This window comes from Triticum dicoccoides, chromosome 2B (genome assembly GCF_002162155.2).
Source record: "Triticum dicoccoides isolate Atlit2015 ecotype Zavitan chromosome 2B, WEW_v2.0, whole genome shotgun sequence".
Taxonomy (NCBI): Eukaryota; Viridiplantae; Streptophyta; class Magnoliopsida; order Poales; family Poaceae; genus Triticum; species Triticum dicoccoides.
Window position 1 is genome coordinate 31178955 of NC_041383.1, and position 13584 is coordinate 31192538.

Below are 13584 nucleotides of genomic sequence, written 5' to 3' on the forward strand. Positions count from 1 at the left end.
ATTTCTGTTGGTACAATTGAACAGCATGGTGGTTGTGGATTCGTGGAATGGCATGATGACCCACTTCCCAAGGTTTGGAGTGATTTGATTGGTGATTTGCGAGATGAAGTGCGTAGGCTGAGAGGTCAAGGAAGTGCTGTTGTGATTGAAGATCCCACTGCAGTTGTGGCTCTCCCTGAAGGTGAAACAGGAGGAATGGGAATAGCTATGGCTCTGCAAGATCAATTGAAGCAGAAAAATTCAGAGATAGATGCACTGAAGGGCAAATATCAGAATGTTGTCATGTTGTTTGTTGTATTTGTGGTGGGTTTAGTTGCAGGGAAGATGCTACTGTAATAAGATGTGCAAGTGTTATTTGTATGCAATGTAGCAATGCTTTAGGGTTTAGAATGAACTGGTCTTTTGGGCATTGAAGATGCAACTTGTATGCATTTGCCTCTCTGAAAGTTTAAATTGGAATCAATGAAAGTGGAAGCGCAAGTTGTGTTATGCCATCATTTTGTACCTCTCTGAAATGCATATATGTTTGAAATCTTTGCTGGCAGTAAAGTGAAAAATGATGCAGTTAGTAAGATATTGCAGTACAGTGGAACATTATGCTGTTTGTAAGATAATTCCAATGCATTGTCAGGATGGCATTTAGAAACAATGCTAGCAAGTAAATAAGAAGGAATTGCAAGTGATGAAAGATCATTCAGATCAAGTTAATTTCACATAGACTGGGTTTGAAATAAGTCACACTCCCACACATACATGACCCCTAGTTTGAGCCATGAACAAAAGATAAGTTTGCAACATTACATCAAAAAAGTTTTGAAACATTGCAACTTGAACAAAAGAACTAGCTGCAGCCCTTCTACAACTATAACTAGTAGTTTCCACTGCAAGTGAAATATCTGAAGCTTGGCACTGATGATGCAGGCCTTCTTCCCCTCTTAGCTCCAGATCCTGTCCTTGTGGAAGTAGATGTTGTAGGGGCAGTAGATGATCCAGCTTCAGCAGTTGCAGTTCTCTTTTTTGGAGGCTTGAACCTGTTGGTCCCAGTAGAAGGTCCTGTTGGTACTGAACTTGTTGTTGGTGGAGCAGAGGCAGAGGCAGAGGTTTGCTGCAAATTAAGGATAAATATGCAATAAGTTCCAATGCAAGAGCAATAAGCAGGATAAATATGCCATAGATAAGTACATTACAGCAACAAATACCTCAGTTGGGTTCTTTTTCTTGCTAGTTCTAGCAAGATGAGCATTTTTTTTCTTGCCTCTCTCTGGATTCTGCTTACATCCTGATTTGTTGTGTCCAGGGTTACCACACAATGAGCATTTGATAATTGTGCCATGCTTGCTCATTTTCTTCCCCTTAGGTTGCTCAGTTTCTTCTCTTCTCCTATCATTGTTTTTAGGCCTTCCTTTTTTCTTCTCTTTTCCTGGCAACCTAACATATTCAGGAGGCACTGGCCTAGGATTGGGTGACACTGGCCACATCTCTTCACCCTCCACAGGCTGCAAGCAATGCTCATAGATTTTGTTGAACACCTCAACAAAGTAGCAAGGAGCAACAAAATCCTCAATTTTTCTGTTGCACTTGTAGATGGCACTAATTGCATGGTGGCAAGGAAGCCCTGCCAACTGGAAGTACCCACAAGAGCATGTCCATTTTTCCAGGTCCACAGTGTACTGCCTTCCTCTTCTATTCACTTGCTTCACTTCAAATCCATTTTCTCCATTCCATAGCACTTCAAGATATTGTGTTCTAGCAATACTTTTCTTGAGCTTCTTAAAAACAGCAGGGCATATTTTTCCTCTAAAGTTGGCACCTTTCTCTCTTTGTTCCTGAATTCTCACAAGTACCTTTTTCCTAATTTTTTCATTCATAGAAATAATAGGATAAAACCTAGCATCAACTATAGCATGGTTGAATGACTCACATAGGTTGTTGTCAACTGATTCACAGTTTGAACCAACTTGGAAAAAAGCCCTTACCCAGTGCTGTGGCTCAGTCCTCATGATGTCTTTAGCCCCTTCAGGAGTGACTTGTGCAAGCTTGGCCTTATAATAGTTGAAATCTTGCTTGTTAGAAGCCTTAGCAACTGCCTAGAATTTTTTTGCCACTCATGATCTCTATGTTTCTTCCTCCAATTAGCATAAATGTGCCTAGCACACATCCTATGCTCTGCAGTAGGAAGGTAATCATTCACTGCATTAATCAAGCCCTTCTACTGATCAGAAATAATAACCCAGCCAGCTCCATTATTGTTTATTTCCAAGTCCTTAATGAGCAGCCCAACAAACCACTTCCATGTGATATTAGTTTCATTCTCAACTACAGCCCAGGCTAGTGGATACATCTGATTATTTGCATCTCTACCTATGGCACACAAGAGCTCACCCTTCACTGCACCTTTGAAGAAACAACCATCAAGGCCTATTACTTTTCTGTAACCAGCCTTGAATCCTTGCTTCATTGCATTAAAGCACACATAGAAGCTCTGGAATACACTTTCCTCCATGTTGGTCGGGTCCATGCAAACAACAACTGTGCTTCTAGGGTTGCTCCTTAGCAGCTCAAGTTGGTAGTCAAACACTCTAGTGTATTCATTGTTTATTCCACACAACAATTTTTCCATGACAAATCTTTTTTGCATGCTTGCACTTTGAAGTGGAGACATCAGCAAACATATCTTGCAAAATAGTTGCTTTCATGCTCTCAATTTTCCACATAGGATTTGCCAATATGAAGTGCTCATACCTCTGTGCAATCACCTTTGCAGTAACCAACTTGTTGCATCTGTTCTGTGCACATTGGTGATCATCATTGTATGTTATGACTTGGAATCTTGAAGTCCTTGATCTCTTGGCTGCATATATCAGCCATGGGCAGCCAGGCCATCCACACTTTGCCCTTACTCTGTCACACTCACATTTCATGAACTTAATGCTCCTCTTTGTTACTAGACCATATCTTCTCAAAGCTTTGCACAGCTGATTCTTGCTTCTAAAAACCATGGTCAAAGCAAAATGTGGTACTTCACTTTCAGGGTTGTATCTTGGGAATGTACTCTTCCTCTTCCTTATATGACCATCTGAATCTTCATCATAGCTGTAGTCCTCATCAGATGAATCATAGTTCCAATCCATTTCTTCTCTTTCAATTTGCTCCTCCATGTTGGCAATCAATTCAATTGGCACTGGCCCAGTGGCATCCCTACCTATCCAGCTCTTGGAGTCCCTCATCCTTTTCTTAAATTTCCTAGCATGTCTCCCGAGCTCCACAACTTCTGAATCCTCCCCACTATCATTAGTATGTCCAATGTATTCAGGGTCACTATCTGAGTCTGAATTTTGATTGGCACTGTCAACATTTGCAGCTACCACCATTTGGTTATTCACATGCCCTGAAGCCTGAGGTTCAGAAGCACATGCTGATGCAGGTTGACTTGGATCCAAAACCTGGGAAAAAACACCTTCCATGCCTGCCATTTCATCCACATCTACTACTCTGCTTCTTCTCTGCTTCAAGGGGCTGCAAATTCTTTGAGTGATTACACCAGTTTCATCAGGTATGAGCACATCAGTGTCAGACTCTGCAGGTTCAACAGCACTTACTGGCACTGGTTCTTCTGCAGTTATAACTGCATCTGGTTCTTCAGCAGTTATAACTGCATCTAGTTCTTCATCATCACTCTGTTCCATGAGTTCATCCTCAAAATCACTCCCACTACTGCTGCTGTCATTGCTATCTTCCTCTCCATGATACTCCACACACACATTAGCAACTCCTCCAATTCAAATGTAGTCAGACATCTTCACACAAGAACTGTCATCATGAAGGAACACCAAGCCATTGATAAGCTCTTTTCCAGGAAGCAGAAAATATAACTTCATCGATTCCATCAACTGAGTATGATCTTTTAAATAGCCTTTCACTTCCTGCAGTGACAGTTTATCCCTCTCAATCTCTGACATTGCTTGATCTCCCCCAACATAGTCCAAATTTGGACCAATGCGGATGAACTTCCCTCCAATATGAAACCGAACATTCAAAATCTCACTTGGGTCCATGATTTCACTGAAAAAACATACACCGCGATCAAAATAAAGCATAACAATCTATTCCTAAATCAATCTATTCACAAAAAATCAATCTTTTTCCGTCACCCAAATCGTCCCCAATTTTGCCCCAAATTTGCCGCTCAAACCCTAACCCTAATGCCGCAACTACTCCAACCTATGAATAACAAGGGAGGAGGGCATCCAGAACATTACCTGCTTCTTCGATGCGCCGTCGCGCCGTCACGATTGTCGCAGAGGTGGCGATCAACCGCCGGTCGCCATTGCCGTCGCCAGAGAAAGATGAATGCAGAGGGACGCGGAGAGAACGAAGCGAAATAACGGGCCGAACTGGGCCGTCCCACTAATATCGCCTCCGACGCGCGCCGAACGACCCATCCCGGCCACCCCATTGCCACGTCGGCAATCCCCGTTTGGGAAACGACACTAAGGTTAGATTTGGACCGGGATTAGTTAGTTTGGGGTCAGAACGACAGGGATTTCGACTTCAGGGTTTGATTCGCCGGACGTCTACGAATTCAAGGTTTAAAATGGACTTTTTCCATTTTTGTCTGGAATGGAACCGAGACCGAGAGAGCTCCCAAAAAAAAAGCAGTTTTTGTCCGAGAGCTTGGGGGAGCAGTGACCCAGTACATACATTTTCTTGCACGCCCGCATCTCGAAATCCAATCAATTAGTTTACCCACGCATTAAATTAATACAACCAGCTTCGGTCTTTGAGAGGTGATGAGGGATGCCACTTGATGGATTCTTTTAGGATCGTATAAAGGGCCTTTGTGAGTTCTGAACTTGTGATTAGTGGCTTTGTGATGTAATCCCAGTTGAAGTGCAGAACCTTTCCGGAGTTTGGACTTTGGGAACTTCGAGTTATCATCAGCCAAGAAAGAGAAAAGTAGCCCACGAACACACGAAAAAGAGCCCCATCATGACTAGGCTCCCCCCTCCCGTTGGATTCTCGCTCTATTGCACCAGCTTTTAGCGCTTAACGTTAATCTTTTATTATCTGTGATCTGAATCTTGCTGCTGATTTGCTGAGACTCTTGTGCTTCATGCAGAGCGGGAGATCAGCGCTGCCGCGCCTGAGCCCGTCGTCGAGCTCCTCATTCCTGCGTGGGCTGGGCCTGGACATCTCGTCATCGTCGCCGGCGTCGATGTCGTCAGGTCAGCATCAACAACAGCACCACCACCACCAGGAGCCCATGCAAATGCAGTTCCCGGAGGGGTCGCTGCAGCAATGGCTGCCGCGGTTGGAGCCCGAGCCAGCTCCGATGATGTCAACCGGGCTGGGCCCCGGGTTACCATACGACTCTACCGGCGGTCCGATGGGGTTGCCGGAGCTCATGATGGGCCAGTCATCACTGTTCAGCGCCAAGCCGGCCACGCTGGACTTCTTGGGGCTCGGGATGAGCCCCACCGGCCCAACGACGAGCAGGGGCCTCCCCGTGCTCATGCAGCCCATGGGCGGCCCGGACCGGCAGCGGGGCAGCGGAGACGTTCGGCTCCGGCCAGGGCGCTCAGGCCAAGCCGTGGGAGAGGAACCCGAGCAGCTCGCCGATCCTGTGAAAGGACTGCTGGGCAGTAGTAACACGTAGCACAGCAGCTGTAAAATGATGCTTGTGTCTAATTAGCAGCAGCTAGTCGTCAGTCCTTCGCCGTTATTTCGTTTCTTAGGATACAATCAAGTACGTAAGTTACTTTTGTTCCTTTAGGCTTCAGCTTAGTAGTACGAACGCCTTCCCTGCCCTGAAGCAAAGTTTCTTTTCAAGTTCATTCACAGATCAGTCTGTGCACCTTAACATCCAGTACCGCGGGTTAATTAGAGAAGACGGCAGGGTGTTTCCTGCAAAAGTGTGGACAAAGACCCGTCAAGCCACCTGGCTGCCATTTGTTGAGCTGTGATAGGCTGGGGACTAAATCATCACATTTAGTGCAAGCTGAGGTACGATGAAGTTGTATTTTACAAGTTTGGGACTAAAATATCACATTCCATGCAAGTTAGGGTACTTCTGAATTAGAATTAGTTTGAATTGCTACTTGGGGTGCTTTTACCTCAAAATGATAACCCCAACCGGCAGAACCTGTTGACCGGTTTCCTTCCAGCGGTGAATTGTCTAGGATCATTATCCTGCTGGGGCCGTTGATCCTCGTTCTTTAGTCTGGTGTACTTCCTGATATGCTGTACCTCCAGTTTGGTGTACTTGTGGTGAAGCTTCCTATGGTGTTTATAATTTACTTTGTATTAGCTTTGATGTAGTCCCTCCGTTTGTATTAACTTTACTAAAATTAGTACAAAGTTGAGTCATCTATTTTGGAACGGAGGGAGTATCAACTAGTAGCAGCAGAAAACACGTTTCAGAAGTTCAAAAAAATCTGATTTTTTTCATATTATCATACAGACATATACCATATGTGTGTAAATTTTCATGAGAAAATACATTGACACTCTAGGTACAGAAAAAAGCAAAAAAAATAGTTTTCCAAAATGAACAATACACACTCTCTTCACAAATTGAAAATCGCAAATTCGCCATTTTTGTGAACCTCGCCTGCCAATATATTCTCTCACCAAATGCCGAGTAATTCATGTGTTGTAGTTGTCTTCGCCTTGGTCGCATTCCTCAAAATCCTAGAGGCATGTCATCAATATCGTAGTGCAGAACACGCTCATAAAGCTCGATCAGCAACTCATGCTCGTTGAGCAATAGCAATCATTCTTAGACGTCTTACCTTTAAATCAAGCTGGTGACACCTCCGATGTCTACAATTCAATTCAAGACCTTAAGGCACAAACTTTTGCCTCGTAATCCTACATCAAAAAAGTATCTACAAAATGATGCCATAAGAACCACCACATGCCACAAGCGTGTTAATTAGTAGCTGCAGTGGCGGTCGGGGCGTCCCGAATCAACGGCGATCTTATTGCATCTCATCTTCAGGATACATGACAAGGAAGGTACCATATCATTCACAGCCTTGCTTATGGAATAACGCATCTCATCTTCATCAATCTTATTGCATCCAAAAGAACGGAGGTCGAACAAATCTCCTCTCGGAAGCGATGCCGAGTAATTCACGTGTTTTTGTTGTCTTCGCCTTGGTCGCAGTCCACAAAATCCTAGAGGCTTGTCATCAATATCGTAGTGCAGAACACACCCATAAAGCTCCATGAGCAACTCATGCTCGTCGAGCAATAGCAATTACTCTTAGACGTCTCACCTTTAAATCAAGTTGGTGACACCTCCGATGTCTACAAATCAATTCAAGACCTTAGGGCACAAACCTTTGCCTCGTAATCCTACATCACAAAAGCATCTACAAAATGATGCCATAAGAACCGCCACACGCCACAAGCGTGTTAATTAGTAGCTGCAGTGGCGGTCGTGGCGGCTCGAATCGACGGCGATCTTATTGCATCTCATCTTCGTGAGACGTGACAAGGGAGGGACCAAATCATTCGACGGCCTTGCTTATGGAATAACACATCTCATCTTCATACATCTTATTGCATCTAAAAGAACAGAGGTCGAACAAATGTCCTCTCGGAAGCGATGCCGAGTAATTCATGTGTTGTTGTTGTCTTCCCCTTGCTCGCATTCCACAAAATCCTAGAGGCGTGTCACCAATATCGTAATGCAAAACACGCACATAAAGATCAATCAGCAACTCATGCTCGTTGAGCAATAGCAATCATTCTTAGACGTCTCACCTTTAAATCAAGCAGGTGACACCTCTGATGTCTACAAATAATTTCAAGACCTTAAGGCACAAACCTTTGCCTTGTAATCCTACATCACAAGAGCATCTACAAAATGATGCCATAAGAACCGCCACACGCCACAAGCGTGTTAATTAGTAGCTGTAGTGGCGGTCGGGGCGGCTCGAATCGACGGTGATCTTAGTGCATATCATCTTCAGGATACGTGACAAGGGAGGGACCATATCATTCGACGGCCTTGCTTACGGAATAACGCATCACATATTCATCAATCTTATTGCTTCTAAAAGAACGGAGGTCGAACAAATGTCCTCACGGAAGCGATGTCGACTAATTCACGTGTTGTTGTTGTCTTCGACTTGGTCGCATCCCAGAAAATTCTAGAGGCTTGTCATCAATATCGTAGTGCAGAACATGCCCATAAAGCCCGATCAACAACTCATGCTCATTGAGAAATAGCAATCACTCTTAGACGTCTCACCTTTAAATCAAGTTGGTGACACCTCCGATGTCTACAAATCAATTCAAGACCTTAAGGAACAAACATTTGCCACGTAATCCTACATCACAAAAGCATCTAGAAAATGATGCCACAAGAACCGCCACACGCCACAAGCATGCTAATTTGTAGCTTTAGTGGCGATCGGGGCGGCTCGAATCGACGACGATCTTATTGTATCTCATCTTCAGGATACGTGACAAGGGAGGGACCATATCATTCGACGGCCTTGCTGATGGAATAACGCATCTCATCTTCATCAATTTTGTTGCATCTAAAATAACGAAGGTCGAATAAACGTCCACTCGGAAGCGATGCCGAGTAATTCACGTGTTGTTGTTGTCTTTGCCTTGGTCGCATTTCACAAAATCCTAAAGGCTTGTCATCAATATCGTAGTACAGAACACGCCCATAATGCTCGATCAGCAACTCATGCTCGTTGAGCAATAGCAATAATTCTTAGATGTCTCACCTTTAAATCAAGCTAGTGACACCTCTGATGTCTAAAATCATTTCAAGACCGTATGGCACAAACCTTTGCCTCATAATCCTACATCACAAAAGCATCTACAAAATGATGCCATAAGAACCACCACACGCCACAAGCGTGTTAATTAGTAGCTGCAGTGGAGGTCGGGTGGCTCGAATCAACGGCGATCTTATTGCATCTCATCCTTAGGATACGTGACAAGGAAGGGACCATATCATTCGACGGCCTTGCTTATGGAATAACGCACCTCATCTTCATCAATCTTATTGCATTTAAAAGAACGGAGGTTGAACAAATGTCCTCTCGGTAGCGATGCCGAGTAATTCACGTGTTGTTGTTGTCTTCTCCTTGGTCACATTCCACAAAATCCTAGAGGCTTGTCATCAATATCGTAGTGCAGAAGACACCCATAAAGCTCGATCAGCAACTTTTACTCGTTGAGCAATAGCAATCACTCTAAGACGTCTCACCTTTAAATCAAGCCGGTGACACCTCCAATGTCTACAAATCAATTCAAGACCTTAAGGCACAAACCTTTGCCTCATGATCCTACATCACAAAAGCATCTACAAAATGATACCATAAGAACTGCCACACACCACAAGCGTGTTAATTAGTAGCTGAAGTGGCGGTCGGGGCGACTCAAATCGACGGTGATCTTACTGCATCTCATCTTTAGGAGACGTGACAAGGGAGGGACCATATCATTCGACGGCCTTGCTTATGGAATAACACATCTCATCTTCATCAATCTTGTTGCATCTAAAAGAACGGAGGTCGAGCAAATGTCCTCTCGGAAGCGATGCTGAGTAATTCACGTGTTGTTGTTGTCTTCGCCTTGGTCATATTCCAAAAAATCCTAGAGGCTTGTCATCAATATCGTTGTGCAGAACACACCCATAAAGCTCGATCAGCAACTCATGCTCGTTGAGCAATAGCAATCACTCTTAGACGTCTCACCTTTAAATCATGCTGGTGACACCTCCGATGTCTACAAATCAATTCAGGAACTTAAGGCACAAACCTTTGCCTCGTAATCCTACATCACAAAAGAATCTACAAAGTGATACCATAAGAACCACCACAAGCCACAAGCGTGTTAATTAGTAGCTGCAGTGGCAGTTGGGCGGCTCGAATCGATGGTGATCTTATTGCATCTCATCTTCAGGAGACATGACAAGGGAGGGACCAAATCATTTGACGGCCTTGCTTATGGAATAACGCATCTCATCTTCATCAATCTTATTACATCTAAAATATCAGAGGTCGAACAAATGTCCTCTTCGGAGGCAATGCCGAGTAATTCACGTGTTGTTGTTGTTTTCGCGTAGGTCGTATTCCACAAAATACTAGAGGCTTGTCAACAATATCGTAGTGCAAAACACGCCCATAAAGCTCAATCAACAACTCATTCTTGTTGAGCAATAGCAATCACTCTTAGAAGTCTCACCTTTAAATCAAGCTAGTGACACCTCCGATGTCTACAAATAATTTCAATACCTTAAGGCACAAACCTTTCCCTTGTAATCCTACATCACAAAAGCTTCTACAAAATGATGCCGTAAGAACCGCCACACGCCACAAGCGTGTTAATTAGTAGTTGTAGTGGCGTCCAGAGCAGCTCGAATCGACGGTGATCTTATTGTATCACATCTTCAGGATACATGACAAGGGAGGGGCCATATTATTCGAGGGCCTTGCTTATGGAATAACGCATCTCATATTCATCACTCTTATTGCATCTAAAAGAACGGAGGTCAAATAAATGTCCTCTCAAAAGTGCTGCCGAGTAATTCAGATGTTGTTGTTGTCTTCGCCTTGGTCGCATTCCACAAAATCCTAGAGGCTTGTCACCAATATCGTTGTGCAGAACACGCCCATAAAACTCGATCAGCAACTCATGCTCGTTGAGCAATAGCAATCATTCTTAGACGTATCACCTTTAAATCAAGCTGGAGACACCTCCGATGTCTACAAATCAATTCAAGACCGTAAGGCACAAACCTTTATCTCGTAATCCTACATCACAAAAGCATCTAAAAATGATGCCATAAGAACCGCCACAGGCCACAAGCGTGTTAATTAGTAGCTGCAGTGGCGGTCGGGGCGGCTCGAATCGACAACAATCTTAGTGCATCTCATCTTCAGGATACCTGACAAGGAAGGGACCATATCATTCAACGACCTTGCTTATGAAATAACGCATCTCATATTCATCAATCTTATTGCATCTAAAAGAACGGAGGTCGAACAAATGTCCTCTCGGAAGCGATGTCGAGTAATTCACGTGTTGTTGTTGTCTTCGCCTTGGTCGCATTACACAAAATCCTAGAGGCTTGTCATCAATATCTTAATGCAGAATACGCCCATAAAGCTCGATCAGCAACTCATGCTCGTTGAGCAATAGCAATCACTCTTTGACGTCTCACCTTTAAATCAAGCTGGTGACACCTACGACGTCTACAAATCAAGTCAAGACCTTAAGGAACAAACATTTGCCTCATAATCCTACATCACAAAATCATCAACAAAATGATGCCATTAGAACCGCCACACGCCACAAGTGTGTTAATTTGTACATGCAGTGGCAGTCGGGGCGGCTCGAATCAACGACAATCTTATTGCATCTCTTATTCAGGATATGTGACAAGGGAGGGACCATATCATTCGACGGCCTTGCTTATGGAATAACACATCTCATCTTCATCAATCTTATTGCATTTAAAAGAACAGAGGTCGAACAAATGTCCTCTCGGATGTGATGCTGAGTAATTCACGTGTTGTTGTTGTCTTCGCCTTGGTCGCATTCCACAAAATCCTAGAGGCTTGTCAACTATATCGTAGTGGAGAACACACCCATAAAGCTCGATCAACAACTCATGCTCGTTGAGCAATAGAAATCACTCTTATACGTTTTACCTTTAAGTCAAGCTGGTGACACCTCCGATGTCTACAAATCCATTCAAGACCTTACGGCACAAACCTTTGCCTCGTAATACTATATCAAAAAAGCATCTACAAAATGATGCCATAATTAAGAACTGCCACATGCCACAAGCGTGTTACTTAGTAGCTGTAGTGGCGGTCGGGGCGGCTCAAATCGACGGCGGTCTTATTGCATCTCATCTTCAGGATACGTGACAAGGAAGGGACCAAATCATTCGACATCCTTGCTTATGGAATAACGCATCTCATCTTCATCAATCTTATTGCATCTAAAAGATTGGAGATCGAACAAATGTTCTCTCGGAAGCAATATTGAGTAATTCACATGTTGTTGTTGTCTCGCCTTGGTCGCATTCCACAAAATCCTAGAGGCTTGTCACCAATATCGCTCTGCAAAACATGCCCATAAAGTTCGATCAGCAACTCATGCTCGTTGTGAAATAGCAATCACTCTTAGACGTCTCGCCTTTAAATCAAGCTGGTGACACCTCTGATGTCTACAAATAATTTCAAGACCTTAAGGCACAAACCTTTGCCTTATAATCCGACATCATAAAAGCATCTACAAAATGATGCCATAAGAACCGCCACATGCCACAAGCGTGTTAATTAGTAGCTGCAGTGGCAGTCGGGGCGGCTCGAATCGACGGTGATCTTATTGCATCTCATCTTCAGGATACGTGACAAGGGAGGGACAATATCATTCGACGGCATTGCTTATGGAATAACGCATCTGATATTCATCAATCTTATTGAATGGAGGTCGAATAAATGTCCTCTCGGAAGCAATGCCGAGTAATTCACGTGTTGTTGTTGTCTTCGCCTTGGTCGCGGTCCACAAAATCCTAGAGGCTTGTCATCAATATCCTAGTGCAGAACACGCCCACAAAGCTGGAGCAGCAACTCATGCTCGTTGAGCAATAGCAATCATTCTTAGACGTCTCACCATTAAATCAAGCTGGTGACACCTCCGATGTCTACAAATCAATTCAAGACCGTAAGGCACAAACCTTTGCCTCGTAATCGTACATCACAAAAGCATCTATAGAATGATGCCATAAGAACCACCACAAGCCACAAGCATGTTAATTAGTAGCTGAAGTGGAGGTCGGGGCGGCTCGAATCAACGGCGATCTTATTGCATCTCATCTTCAGGATACGTGACAAGGAAGGGACCATATCATTCGACGGCCTTGCTTATGGAATAACGCATCTCATCTTCATCAATCTTATTGCATCTAAAAGAACGGAGGTCGAACAAATGCCCACTCGGAAGCGATGCCGAGTAATTCTTGTGTTGTTGTTGTCTTCGCCTTGGTCGCATTCCACAAAATCCTAGAGGCTTGTCATCAATATCATAGTACAGAACACACCCATATAGCTCAATCAGCAACTCATGCTCGTTGAGCAATAGCATTCACTCTTAGACGTCACCTTTAAATCAAGCTGGTGACATCTCCGGTGTCTAGAAATCAATTCAAGACCTAAAGGCACAAACCTTTGCCTAGTAATCCTACATCACAAAAGCATCTACAAAATGATGCCATAAGAACCGCCACAGGCCACAAGCGTGTTAATTAGTAGCTGCAGTGGCGATCGGGGCGGCTCGAAACGACGGTGATCTTATTGCATCTCATCTTCAAGAGACGTGACAAGGGAGGGACCATATCATTCGACAGCCTTGCTTATGGAATAACGCATCTCATCTTCATCAATCTTATTGCATCTAAAAGAACGGAGGTCGAACAAATGTCCTCTCTGAAGCGATGCTGAGTAATTCACGTGTTGTTGTTGTCTTCGCCTTGGTCGCGTTCCACAAAATCCTAGAGGCTTGTCATCACTATCATAGTGTAGAACACACCCATAAAGC